We start from the raw sequence: 12,034 nt of genomic DNA on the forward strand, positions 1-12,034 counted from the left end.
AACTGGGCACTATACAGGCGATCCTGGTGGAGCTTACAATCCAAGATGAAAGTAAGGCTCTGAGCCTGCTCTTCCTGGTAATGGACTTGGTGTTTGCAGTTGGAGCAGTGTGTATGTAACCTGCTGTCAGTAATGGTTTGGCATGACCTCCTCATCCTGGACAGCACTGAACAAAAACCAGCTCTGACCATGCTCATCACTTCATGAGGGATTTTGATACTGTTGCATGTTTTATGATGTGCTTTGGGGTCTTTGGAGAAAAAGCTCTTCGACAGCAGTGTCATTTCCTCGTCAGCCATGGAGATGAGTATGTCATGTGTCAGTCATCTGGCCACGCTGGAAAGGAGCACGCAGGATGTTCCTGGATGTCTGGGAGGTGACTCACTCAGGTTAATACAGACCACCGAGTTCATGGCTGCATTGTCCTGCTCTTGCAAAGGTAAAGGATCTGGCTTTTATTTTGGATGAACTCAGGTAGCTCAAGAGGTGGATCTGCAGTCACTTCCTCTGCAGAGAGCAGAGCAGAGCAAAGAGGATGAATACTTGAGGATGCTCTGGTTCACTCTGTTCAGTAACATCTTATGGAGTACAGCAGTGAGGTGAGAAGGTGAACAAGGGCCACCTGGATGTTGCTGCGTGAGGAACCCAAGGAGTTGCTTCCTTTGCGTATTCACCACTGTGGATTTTGGTTTGTGTGGATCTATGGACTGTTTTGCAGATGGCTGTGCAAGATGATGAAGACAGTGTGCCTATCCTCAGGAGACCTACACTGTCTCTATATGACCTGGGAAATGTTTACAAGTCATCAAATTGGAAAGATTGAAACTGGCAGGTCAGTGTTGCTCCCCTGGGCTGAGCTGGATGTGAAATCTCAGCAAAATGTGACCCAGGTCTCCCAGATGGATGAGTCAGTGGGTTCCTACTGTCAGTCACAACACATCAAACCCTGCCCACCAATGACAAGCTGGGCTGGCTGCTCCTGGTGCCTGGAGGACAGGAGCTCTTTTTCTACCTCTAAGGACTCAGGAGAAATAGCATATCTGCAGAGCCAGGTGACCTGGTAGCCACCTCCTCCATGAGACAGGCTATGCCTGGCTGGATGGCACGTTTCAGCTGGGACAACTCAAAGAATTTGTTTGTGTGGCTGCAGCAGAACCAAGGTAGCTGCCTCAAACAACTGAAGCAAGAACCTGCCCGAGCCAGCTCTTAATGAGGGACCTGGGGCCCTAGAAGCAGTCCAGCTCTTCTCCTTTATCCTTCAGGGTTGATATAACTGGGATGTCACGTCTCATGAGGAGAGTAATTATAGCTTGGTGTTGGAAGTGAGCTCAGGCTGGCTGGAGAGGCTGTATGCGATTGAGGCCCCTGCTTCTGGAAGAGCTGGGATGCAGGAGTGCATTGCCCCTCACCCTGCCCGGAGTTCTCACCTGGCTTGCCTGTACCCTGTCCCGAGGTGAGGTGAGGACACAGGGAGGGAGGCCAGGTTTTCAGGCTGGCACTCTGATCTCGGCATACAGCCTTTCACCCTGCGCGCGAGAAAGGCTTCTGGTCACGTCCATGTTTTGGTTGCTGGCTAATTAAAATGCTATCTTCAGGCAGCTGGCTGGTGCTTTCCTCGTGCCTCCCACATTTATTCTGTGGGATTCAAAAAGCGGAGGCACCATGAAAGGCAGAAAAGGGTGTCCTGGACCGACAGACACAACAGAAAACCCCACTGGCAGTGGAATAATGGGTTGGAAACCTGGTCCTTCTCTCACTCTTGGCACCTGCTAGCTGGTTTAACCCCTTGTTGCTGATGTCCTCTGCTCTGGGTTTGTAAGTTAGCCAGGCTTTGCTTGGGCTCCACCGCCAGCTGCAGTGTCTGTTAGAAATGCCTATAAAGCTCCTGTCCTTCAGCGTGGTCCCTCAAAGGACTTTGAAAACCCAAAGGAAATTCATTCCACAGGCCGTGTCCTCCACTGTCTGCCCGTGGGAGCTTTGGTAGTGAGAGATGGGTATTTTTATCGTAGACCACGTGGTGAGTGTACAGGCAGTCTCTCTGTGCTTGGGATGCCTGAAATTCAAGGCTAATCCCAATCATCCAGCACAAGGTCTGCAGTCCCAGTCTGTGCAAACACCATGCTTGCTCCCAGGTCCCCATTCGGGGCCAGGGCAATGTGGCCTCAGTGGCACTGTGCCACCCCACAGGCAGCTGCTGATCCCCCCGCTGTGCCCCACAGCACCCCATGCCGTGCATGATGGGGTGGCTGAGCTGCTGGCCATCCCGGAGGAACCAGGCGCTCGTGCCTGGACCTCCAGCCAAGTACTCCATATCTCATAAGAGGTGGCGAGTTGTGGATAAGAGCAGGGAGGTGAAATACCCTGCACCAGCAGTGAAGGAGGGTGTGAAAGGAATGCAAAGAGCGCCTGACTGCAGCTTTGGGGGAGGCTTGCCCTTCGGTGTGGGGAGCTGGGAGGGCCTTGGGGGTTTTGCATTCAGGAGGGGACAAAGTTCAGGTTCTCCTTCAAACGTCAATGGTTTGCTGGCTGCCTACACCAGGGTAGTATCTCCCAGAGGTGCAGCTCGCTGTGCGTGTGAGGTGATTACAGACTTATTCAGGGAAATGGGCTTGCTGGGCAAGTGCCACCTATTTACCTGCCCAAGGCTGGCCTCCCAAGGCCAAAAAAGCCTTTCCATAAGGATTTCTTTAAACTTCCTGCCTGAGCCACTTCCATACCTTCAGGCAGGCAATGCTGCACAGTGACAACTCTTAGGAAACATCTACAGTTCTGGGCTATAGTACATTGTGATACAGGGCTAATCTTGCTGGTTCATGCTCTTTATTTTTACTTTGCCATTTCAGATGACCCAGACACTTGTTTGGGGATGAAAAAAAAAGCACAATCCCTCACTAACCTGAGAGTGCCCAAGCATCTCTTTAGGCATCAGGGCTGCCCACTGCAACCTGCTGCCATAGGCTTTTCTATGTGTTTAGTACCAGGTAGCTCTGCTGCCCACCCCCACTGTGCTGCCTGTCTCCTGGCCAAGCCTGGTGCATGCAGCAGGGGGAAGGCATGCTACAAGCCTGATGCCAGCACGGCAGGGGTTTACTTTGGGGGTTACTTTGACACCTCCTTTGCCAGCTATTCTGAGAGCTGTTGGTGCACTCCATGCTTGTAGTGTGTTGCGTGGTGGGACCCGGGCTGGGAAAGGCATCTGGTTCTGCTCAGCCCCCTGCCAGGACTGCTGATGAGTGGCAATTCCTGCTGAACATTCCCCAGGGAGACTCGTGTAATGCCATAACAATCTGGGATGCTGGTCAGGATGTCTTGCTCCCAGGCTGTGTGGTAACTTGGAGGTGAGAAGCTTTGGCACTGGATGCCATTACCTCTGAATCTTGGTCAAATGGGTCTGAAGTGTGCAGGAAGGGTGTGATTCACGCAAGCCCTTGGGCCTTTCATGTACAACTGTGGAAGAGTGTGGCATACAACCCCGTTCACTGGGAGCATTATCTAATCAAAAAGGAGAGAGACCTAACCCCTTAGCTGCAAGCCCTATGCTCAGTTTGGGAGAGGCAGCACAAGATGAGCAAAAGGATCAACTTAAGCAAATAATTCAGTTTCATCGCCTCTTCAGAGATTTTAAGGCCAGAAGCATGACCTGCCTGAGACCTTTGCCTTCATTTGCCGATAACTCGTACTTGAGCTGTGGTGTACACTTTGGAAAGACATCCAAGCTGCTGTCTCATTTCCTGGTCTTCCTGTCCTCACATAACAGAGAACCTGCTGGCACTGGAGGCAGCCTGTGCCATGAACATATGGATACCCAGGGAGTATACGTTTGTGTCATTGGCCTCTTCTCCAGAAGCGTGGCTCCCACCAGCACCCCTCCCTGCCCCTCCTGCCTATCCTCAGCTCTGACACCATGAATGCAGAAGCGAAAGCCCCCATAGAGCTTTATGTTGGACTCAATCCTTTCAAAGAAACACCTCATCTGACTACTGAGAAAACTGTGCAGGAACTAACTTCTGGAAATTCAACTTCCTGTCAATCACCTCCACTTTTTGTCTTTACAGCTTGAATTGACTCATTTCTCCTCCAAGTCCCCTTCCTTATGTTGGGCAGCTTGCTAGAAGGTTCAAGCCTTCTTTTTTTGCACTGCAAGGACCTCACATCTGGGAGAAGCTGGACACTCCTGAGCAGATCTTCTGAGTTTCTTCTAAGGTGTTATTGCTCCTGGAGATAAGGAGCCAACTCCTACTTACTTTGATTCATGTCACTACTGGAAGTGTGGCAAATGGGGGTCAACAGCACTGAATCTGATTGTTTACAGTCTTCACAGGCATAATAAATTATGAGTCATAGGATCATCCTGAGTTATTTGGTGACTAATATGAGGCTGGTCTTGAGGCTGAGGGCCAATTTCTTGTTGCAGTATTGGCTTCCCAGAGCTCTCTGTTGTGGACGTGCAGCGTAGACCTAGTCAATACACAGCAGCTAGGAGAACTGGCTGAGCTGCCAGAGGAGGTGCTGATGAGTCAGGGAGTGGCACTGCCCTCTGCACCAGTACCCCACTGGTGGCTGGATGTACAGTGCTGTGACTTTTATGAGTCACTTTGTGGGACTGAGTGTGATCCACACCCCTGCGGAATTGCTGGGACGAGTCACAGAGTCAGAGACATCCCAAAAGGAACAATTCGTGCAGTTAGGTTGTCTTGTCAACCAGCTGCAAATGTGCTGCTGTTCTGAATATGTTTGTCTTTGTGCGGGTCGTACCCCTCAGCCTAACCTGTTGCACTGTCTGGACTCTGTCCTTGTCTTTACCTTCTGTTTTCTCTGATTTAATTTCACCCTTAAGTTAGGTTTGCAAATGTATCAATAGGTGTGTTCCCTTCCTCTCTGATATAGACCCCTCAGATGCTTGTGGAATCTCATTACATCTCCTCTGCAGACATTTCTTGGCCAGTGACATAAAATGGTTCTTCAAAGCCCATGGCATCAGCTCATTGAGCTCTGCCCTCAATCATTCTTGTGTTTTATATCCCGACATCTTTCATATATAACAACAATATTCCTTTTGCCTCAAAAGTTGTCTACTGCTGAACACTCTCAAAGTTGGATCACTCCAGAACTATAGAAAAGCAAACAGGCTACTGGCTCTAAACATATCCCCTTGTGTCTCTCTCTGGATGCATTTCTCCATGGTTGCTCTTTGCCAACCTCTTCTGGCAGTTCTGCTTTCCAAGGTGTCCCCTCCCCCCACAAAGCCGCTTTGCCCCAGCAACATTAGCTTATCTTTTCCCAAGTTAAATCTCATTTTGTTTCCTGCTCATTTCTAATCTCTCTAAATCCTTTTGGAGGATTTCTCAGTTTGCACTGGAATTTGCAATCACTTCTGCTGGAGGTGCCAGCTTGGGGAGTTCATGGGAGAACCTTCTCCTTGGTGCTGCTGAGTCAGGAGTGTGCTGTGGCTCCCAGTGCTGGGGTAGTGGTGGTGATGTCCACGGTGTGGGCACATGTGCGGTCCTTCACATAGCTGTGTTCAATCACCTGGTGAGTTGTATTTTTCCCTCACCATCAGATAGGAATTGCCTAGCACAGCTGAAGGAACAGTGGGAGTCAGTTGGTCCTGGTCTGTAGAGCCAAGCAGAGGTGTGGGAGGAGAGGAAGCTGTGTTCAGTTCCCAGCTGGGTCGCTGAGGCTTTGCTTTCCCTCCCTTGCCTTGATTTTTCCATGCATAAGACAAATTCCACCTTCCTTTTTGGGACCTTTGACAGATGTCAAGTGCCACTTACTGCTTCTTATTTTATTGCCTATTGGTAGAAGGCTTCCCATCTTGCTGAAATTGTTAGGGTTCTCTATATACCTTCCCCAAAAGCAGCTAAGTCACCATCCCCTCACCACCCAGTCCCAGCTGCAGTCATATCTCCCCGCTCCTCTCCATCATTTGAGAGAGAACCTCAACAGGTATTTTGGTACTGATAGCACCTCATTCCATGTGCTCTATAGGAAGGGGATAGGAGCAAATAGGGTAGGGGGGTGGAGGGAAGGGGAAACAGCAAGACAGCTCAGGAGGGGCTTTGCTATCTGGAAGAGGTAGGGTACAGTGCAAGGGTGAGGAGGATGGAAGGTAAGGGATGCCCTGTGAGGTGCAAGGATGAGGAGGAATAGGCTGGCTGTGTCTCAGGAGTGAGGTGTGGCAGATATGAGATTATCTGGCAGCCCCAGGCACAGTGAACCCTCCCAGTTATGAAACCTTCTGCACTCCCATGGACACATTTCTCACTGGTGTGAGTTGCTTTGAGTGCTCAAAAACTAATGGTTAGGGTTTGCAGGACTGCCTGAGCTGCCAGCCTCTCCAGCACCTGGGGAACCTTCCCTGGGCAGCTCCTTGGCCTCACCATGCCACGGAGAGCCCTGCTCCAGAAAGGGCAGTTGTGAGATGCTGCATGGCTTCCTCCATGGCTATGGAGGTGAAGAGGCAGCTGCTAGAGCTCATCATAGCAAACATTGAGAATCTTGTGCTAATTACACCAGTGCAAGAGCCATGTGGTGTTCAAGACTACCTGCTTTTAGTCAAACCAAAAAGATTCTGGCCCTTTGTGCTCCTGAAAAAATAAAATTCAACAAGACCCAAATATACTACAAAAGCTCGGAAGACAAGTGTGCCCAGATTGCGTTAGTTTTCAAACCACTGCAAGGTTCAGCTGGGCAGGTGATTTGCCAGCAAAGACTTTCCTTCCTAGCCTTAAATCCTGCCAGTGATTCCCCTTGGGCATGCTTCAGACTCTGCTCATCAGGTTCTCGCCATATCCCTTTACATCCTGGTTCCACTCTATTTTTAATCCACTCCCCATCTTCTGGTGTTGTCAATCTCAGACCTTTCCTAAGCCTGGAAGAGGGTTGTATATACATCCTTCTCTTGCTGCGGATATTTTAGAATTTCTCACCCAGTTTTATGTCACTTGAGTCCTGTTTACCTCTTTGGTAGTAGGTACACACAAAACTCAGGAATCCCATCAGGGGTATCCACAGCAGCTGCTGAATATTTTTTCCAGAGGGGACCTTCCACAACTATTGGTGAAAAGGTGAAGTTTTGGCTGTTCTGTGCCAGGATACATCAACTTGTGTGTATCTCGGAGCCATTTCAGAGGGTTGTTGCACAGCTTCACACCAAAGTATCTTCATATTTCCTTTAAGCACCTCAGACATCCCAGCACCATGAGCCAAACCCATTAGCTCCTCATCTCTGGTGTCCTTGAATCACTCAAAGGTGACCAGAGCACTGGCACCCTGCGGCTTCCTCATTGGAGGCTCTGCTCTGAGCAGTGAATTTTCACTTTTTCTTTAATCACATCACCAAGTTTTAATGCCCAGCAAGAACTTTGACCCTTATCCAGGGATTAGTTGTTATCCTTAAGAGCTTTCTGCGCCAAGCCTTATAAAAGAACTCCAGCTTTGGAGAATGTGGGCAAATCATGTCCACCGGGTTAATTTTCTTTATTAGCTGACTACCTCGTTTTTCTGTCCACAGCCCTCAGATATTGTCTCCTCACTCCAGGAGAAGGGCCATTCCCATCAGTTCACAGGAAGTTCACTGCTGGGATCCTTGTTACCATCAAACCACCCTCAGCAAGAAGGGGAAATCTTGGCCTTGGTGAAATTAAGGGAAAAATGTTATGTTCCCTCATCAGGCTGTTTCGCATCCCACCCCAGCACAATTAGGCGGTGATGGAGGGCTGCCAGACAGATCCTATAAAGAAGCAAAATGTTTTAAATAGGGGCCATAGAGGTGTCTGAGGTTAAGCAGAATTTGCAAAATCCATTTAGCTGTTTAGAAAGTTTCTTCATGAAAAGAAATGTGGGCATCTGTGTGTCTTTCCTCGTATCTCTACCACAGCCTATTTCAAGTATAGTCCTGTCTACTGAGAAGGGTTTTAGTAAGGCATAAAAGGGGATTTCTGTGCTGGTTATTGGCTGTTATTTTTCATGTGTGTGTAAGGTACTTGGATGTGGCAAAACTGGGAGCACAGTGTGTTTTGCTCTAAGTAATTAGAGACAGGACTCACAGGTATATTCTGGCTGCTTTCAGCCTTTCCCGTGACAGAAAGCAGCTGCACACCCAGCATTAGCCAATCTGCTAATAGGCTGTGTCACAAGACACAGCATCACCATGTCTCACAAAGCAACTGCATTGTCCTCTGTAAGCTTATTGTGAGAAATATCACGGGAACACCACCAAATCATGTCCCGCAGACTGTTCCAGACTAAACATCCATGGCCTGGCTCCCTGACCTGGATTGGGGTCCTTGAGAGAGTAGAGGAGGCACCTCACTTTCACTGTGCTGAGAGCACAAGAAGTCCGTGCACTCAGTCAGCATCTCTTTGCAGACCTGCCTGTGTGCACAGACTCTGATGCATCCAGAGACTTCTCATTTTCTTGTTCAGATAATAAGTGTGTAAAACATGCTAGTGACAAGAATCATGTCTATGGGTACCTCTGAACTAGGTCCTTGGCTGTCCCAGCCCAGGTGGCCAGGTAGAGTGAGCCCTGTACAAGAAAACAGTGGAACCTTTGAGTCCAGGATGCTGGCTAACACTGGATGACTGGTCTCTACCTCATTGAGGATGAGGGAGTGAGGGTAAAGATGGAAGGCAGAGTAATGATGGGAAACCTGCCTGGGGGCTACTACCAAGAACAAAGGGAGTTTTGGATAGGATCTTTTAGCCAAGACAAACCAAAGCTGCAGCCTCTATGGAAGATCATTTTACCAAATCCTCTGTTTTGTCTTGATGCAAAAGAAACTCAGTAAAATTTACAGTGTTGTGCAGTACAGGTGATTCTGTACCTTGATACTGTGCCAGGGCTGGGAGTCCTGGGTTCTCTTCCCAACTCTGTCCCTTGCTTGCTAATTAGAGCAGTGTCAATCACTACTCTGGCCTGTGCCTCAGTTTCCACATCTGTTAGTGGTGATAACAGTACAGTGATGATAACAGTATTGAGTTGCCCTGGGGCATGATCTGTAAGTGAATTAATGGTGAGGAGTTAAAGAAGAATTAATTGGTAACCTCTGTTGAGTGCTCAGAGATTCCATGATAGTGGGCAGCGAGTGGCGAGCCGAAGTTGTGCGTGCTGTGCAATGCATGGCTTTTGCTTACATAGCAGTCTGTCCCTGCATCTTTACTCCTCTCTCTGTGACTCCAAAGGAAAGTCACACTTTGATTAGGACAAGCGCTCATCGCTCGTGTAATATTATTTTCAGGTGTGCAGCAGTCTGTGTGGGCAGGATGAAGCAGCCTCCCAGCTGCAACTATCTTCCACTGAAGCAATATATAAAGAGATTATCCAGGATAACATTCTCTAGGAGACCCTTGTGTGTTGCATGTGATGACAAAGAGGAGGGAAAAAAATAGGAGAAACAGAGCAAAGTGGGATGTTGCTTGTAGCACACTAGTGTTGTAGTGTTCTGTAGTATTCTAACCATAAACTAGATAAAAACTAGGGAACACAGCTCTCAGGAGAGACACGGAGAGTGTGAACCATCACATAAAATCTGCTGGGAGGGTAAGATCAAGGACTGGAAAGAAATGTCTGCTGAAAGGTGGATATGGCCTCCAACTCCATAGTATGAACTGTGAGCCTAGAGAATGACAACTGCTTATTCTGTTTCAAGTTTTTTCAGTCTCTGAGCCCCTGTCTGTCCTTCAGGGGTGTTTCAGAGCTCTTCAGAGAAGCTGGGTGTGTAGATCTCTGCGGAACACCCAGCAAAGTGTCCTACTTCATTACTTCTTCTGGTTCACTAAGATGTAGTCACCAGATCTGTGGAGATCTCTGGAACACAGGCAAAAGATCATCCTTCATGGATCATTTCACCTCTCTACACCTCGACTTCCTTCCCTGTGAAACAGGGATGTTAAAATCAACATCATCCTGAACAGCAGCTTGGTGCCTGGAGCCTGGCAGGGACCATGGGGCAGGAGCAATGGTCAGGGACAGAGCTGGGGGCCCACATGTAGGTCTGAGGTCCCAGAAGACCAGGACTCTTCATAGACAGTGTACCTGAGCCTCCAGCACAGCTGAATGAAGGCACTGAGGAGAAAATGTGTGCTCAGCACTGCCATGTCTGCTCTGCACCCATTTGCACAGGCTGCACTGTGTGTTATGCTGGTCACCTCAGGGAGCTGGGGTACTGCTGTCCATGGGGGCTGTCCTGTGCCTCAGGTCAGGATGCTCCTGTAATGTAATCCGCTCCTCTTCACACAGCAGGTCCTTGAGGCAGCTGAGCATCCCGTATGCCCATGGCTTCTGCCAAAGATGGGGCCTCTCTCCCCTGAGAATGAAGCAATGTGGCAATGCTCTCAGACCTTGGCTTGTAACAGCAGTAACCTCCGAGCTGCTGACTGTTGCTCAGCAATAAACACCACTCGTGCTATTAATAAACACTATCTGTCAGCCTTGGTATTTTTAATGCCAGGACACTGTGCCCTGGCCTGCGGAGTCACTCAGAGACTGAAGGCTGGATTCGGAGAGAAGTCTAAACTGCTGTAAGGTCCTGCATTGTGTAGCCCTGTGGCGTGTGCCTGTTGCAAGGTGGAAGGTCTCTCTTCTCCTTGGTGTGTTAAACAGGATCCAAGTTCCTCCCCTCAAGGGATTTCCTCTCCCGCCCTTTGCAGTCCCAGAGCACTGACACAGACAGGCTCTACCCACTCTTATAGACTGGGATAGATCTAACAGGATCTTTGGACCCATGTGAGTCAGTGAAAGACTTCAGCTTTTTCCCCGTGATGCGCCAGTACATTCAGCTGAATCAGCAAGGGAATGCTGCCTACTTACACTGTGTCTTTGGACTCACAGTCCTGCTATAGGAGGTTTCACGCACCAGCTTTAGAAGTGCTCCCTATGCACAGAGGTTGTCAAGAAAGTCCTGATGGTATTGATGCCTCTGAATGATGCACATGGATACTGCCTACCATAAGACTTCTCTGGCAGCCTGGAAGAAAAATAGGAAGGAAAAGGAAAATGAAACATCTATGGGGGCTGATCATGTACTGTAGCTCCTGGCTACTTCCAGCTGGCTGCAGTGTGAGCCATCCCTGCATCGAGCTGGTGTGTTCTCTGCTGGGATTAGTCTATGCCCGGGGGGGTTGAAGGGGATTGGTATGAAGGTGCGAGGAGGTCTGCATATGAGAAGGTCTGATGCCACAGGAAAGAGCTGGTTTCACCTTCAGCCTCAGTGTTTGGCCCTGGAAGCGCAGCTGGGGTGGCGGGTGGGTGGCTCCTCCTGTGCTCAGGGGCAGGGAGCGGGGCTGTGGGCGCTGGCGAGCCAGGGTGGGGTGCGAGTGATGTCAGAGGGGAGCAGCGCGGCCCCGACGCTGGCTGCTGCTGGGGGCACGGCGGGCTGTCAGGCTGGGGCTGCACCTCAGGAGTGCTTCACCCTTCGCCACGGCAAGGGCAGCTGCCGAGGATTTTGGAGAGGTCGTAGGGGAGGAACGGCCAAGCAAACAGTGAGCTGGCCGAGCAAACAGCTGCCAAAGTGAAACAATCGGGTCCCGTTCTGGTAAAGCTCAGCAAATACTGCGTAAAACCTGCTGCTGGCAGTGGTGCTTGCCCTAGTCATCAGGTGTAGCACTCTCAGAGGGCAGATACAGAGCAATCTGGGGAGGCAGAGAGAAGTTGTGCAAGAGAAAGCTCTGGCCAGCGTGACTCAACACTCATTAGCAGTGGCACACCTACGAGAAGCTCATTAAATCAAAGGAAGAAGCTCAAGTACCTTATTTCTTCTTTTTGTTGTAAATCATCTCTTTTATCACGTGCACATCTCAGTGTCTGCAGAGAGGGCAGCAGAGACAGAAACGCTGGGTATTGTAATCCCTGGTTCTTGGAGCTGCGCAGCATTTCCGGAGAATTAGTCCTTGGCCAGAAGAGCTTTCAGCATCACTGGAAGCAAGTTGTTATAATGGAGCATACATGGCCAGGGGAGAGGGAGATGGGAGTAACAAAGATAATTCTTTACCCAGTCACTTAAAGACCCTTTAAATTCTCCCCAAACCTGTC

The sequence above is a fragment of the Lepidothrix coronata genome, unplaced genomic scaffold (assembly GCF_001604755.1).
Source record: "Lepidothrix coronata isolate B3197 unplaced genomic scaffold, Lepidothrix_coronata-1.0 Scaffold16, whole genome shotgun sequence".
Lineage (NCBI taxonomy): Eukaryota > Metazoa > Chordata > Aves > Passeriformes > Pipridae > Lepidothrix > Lepidothrix coronata.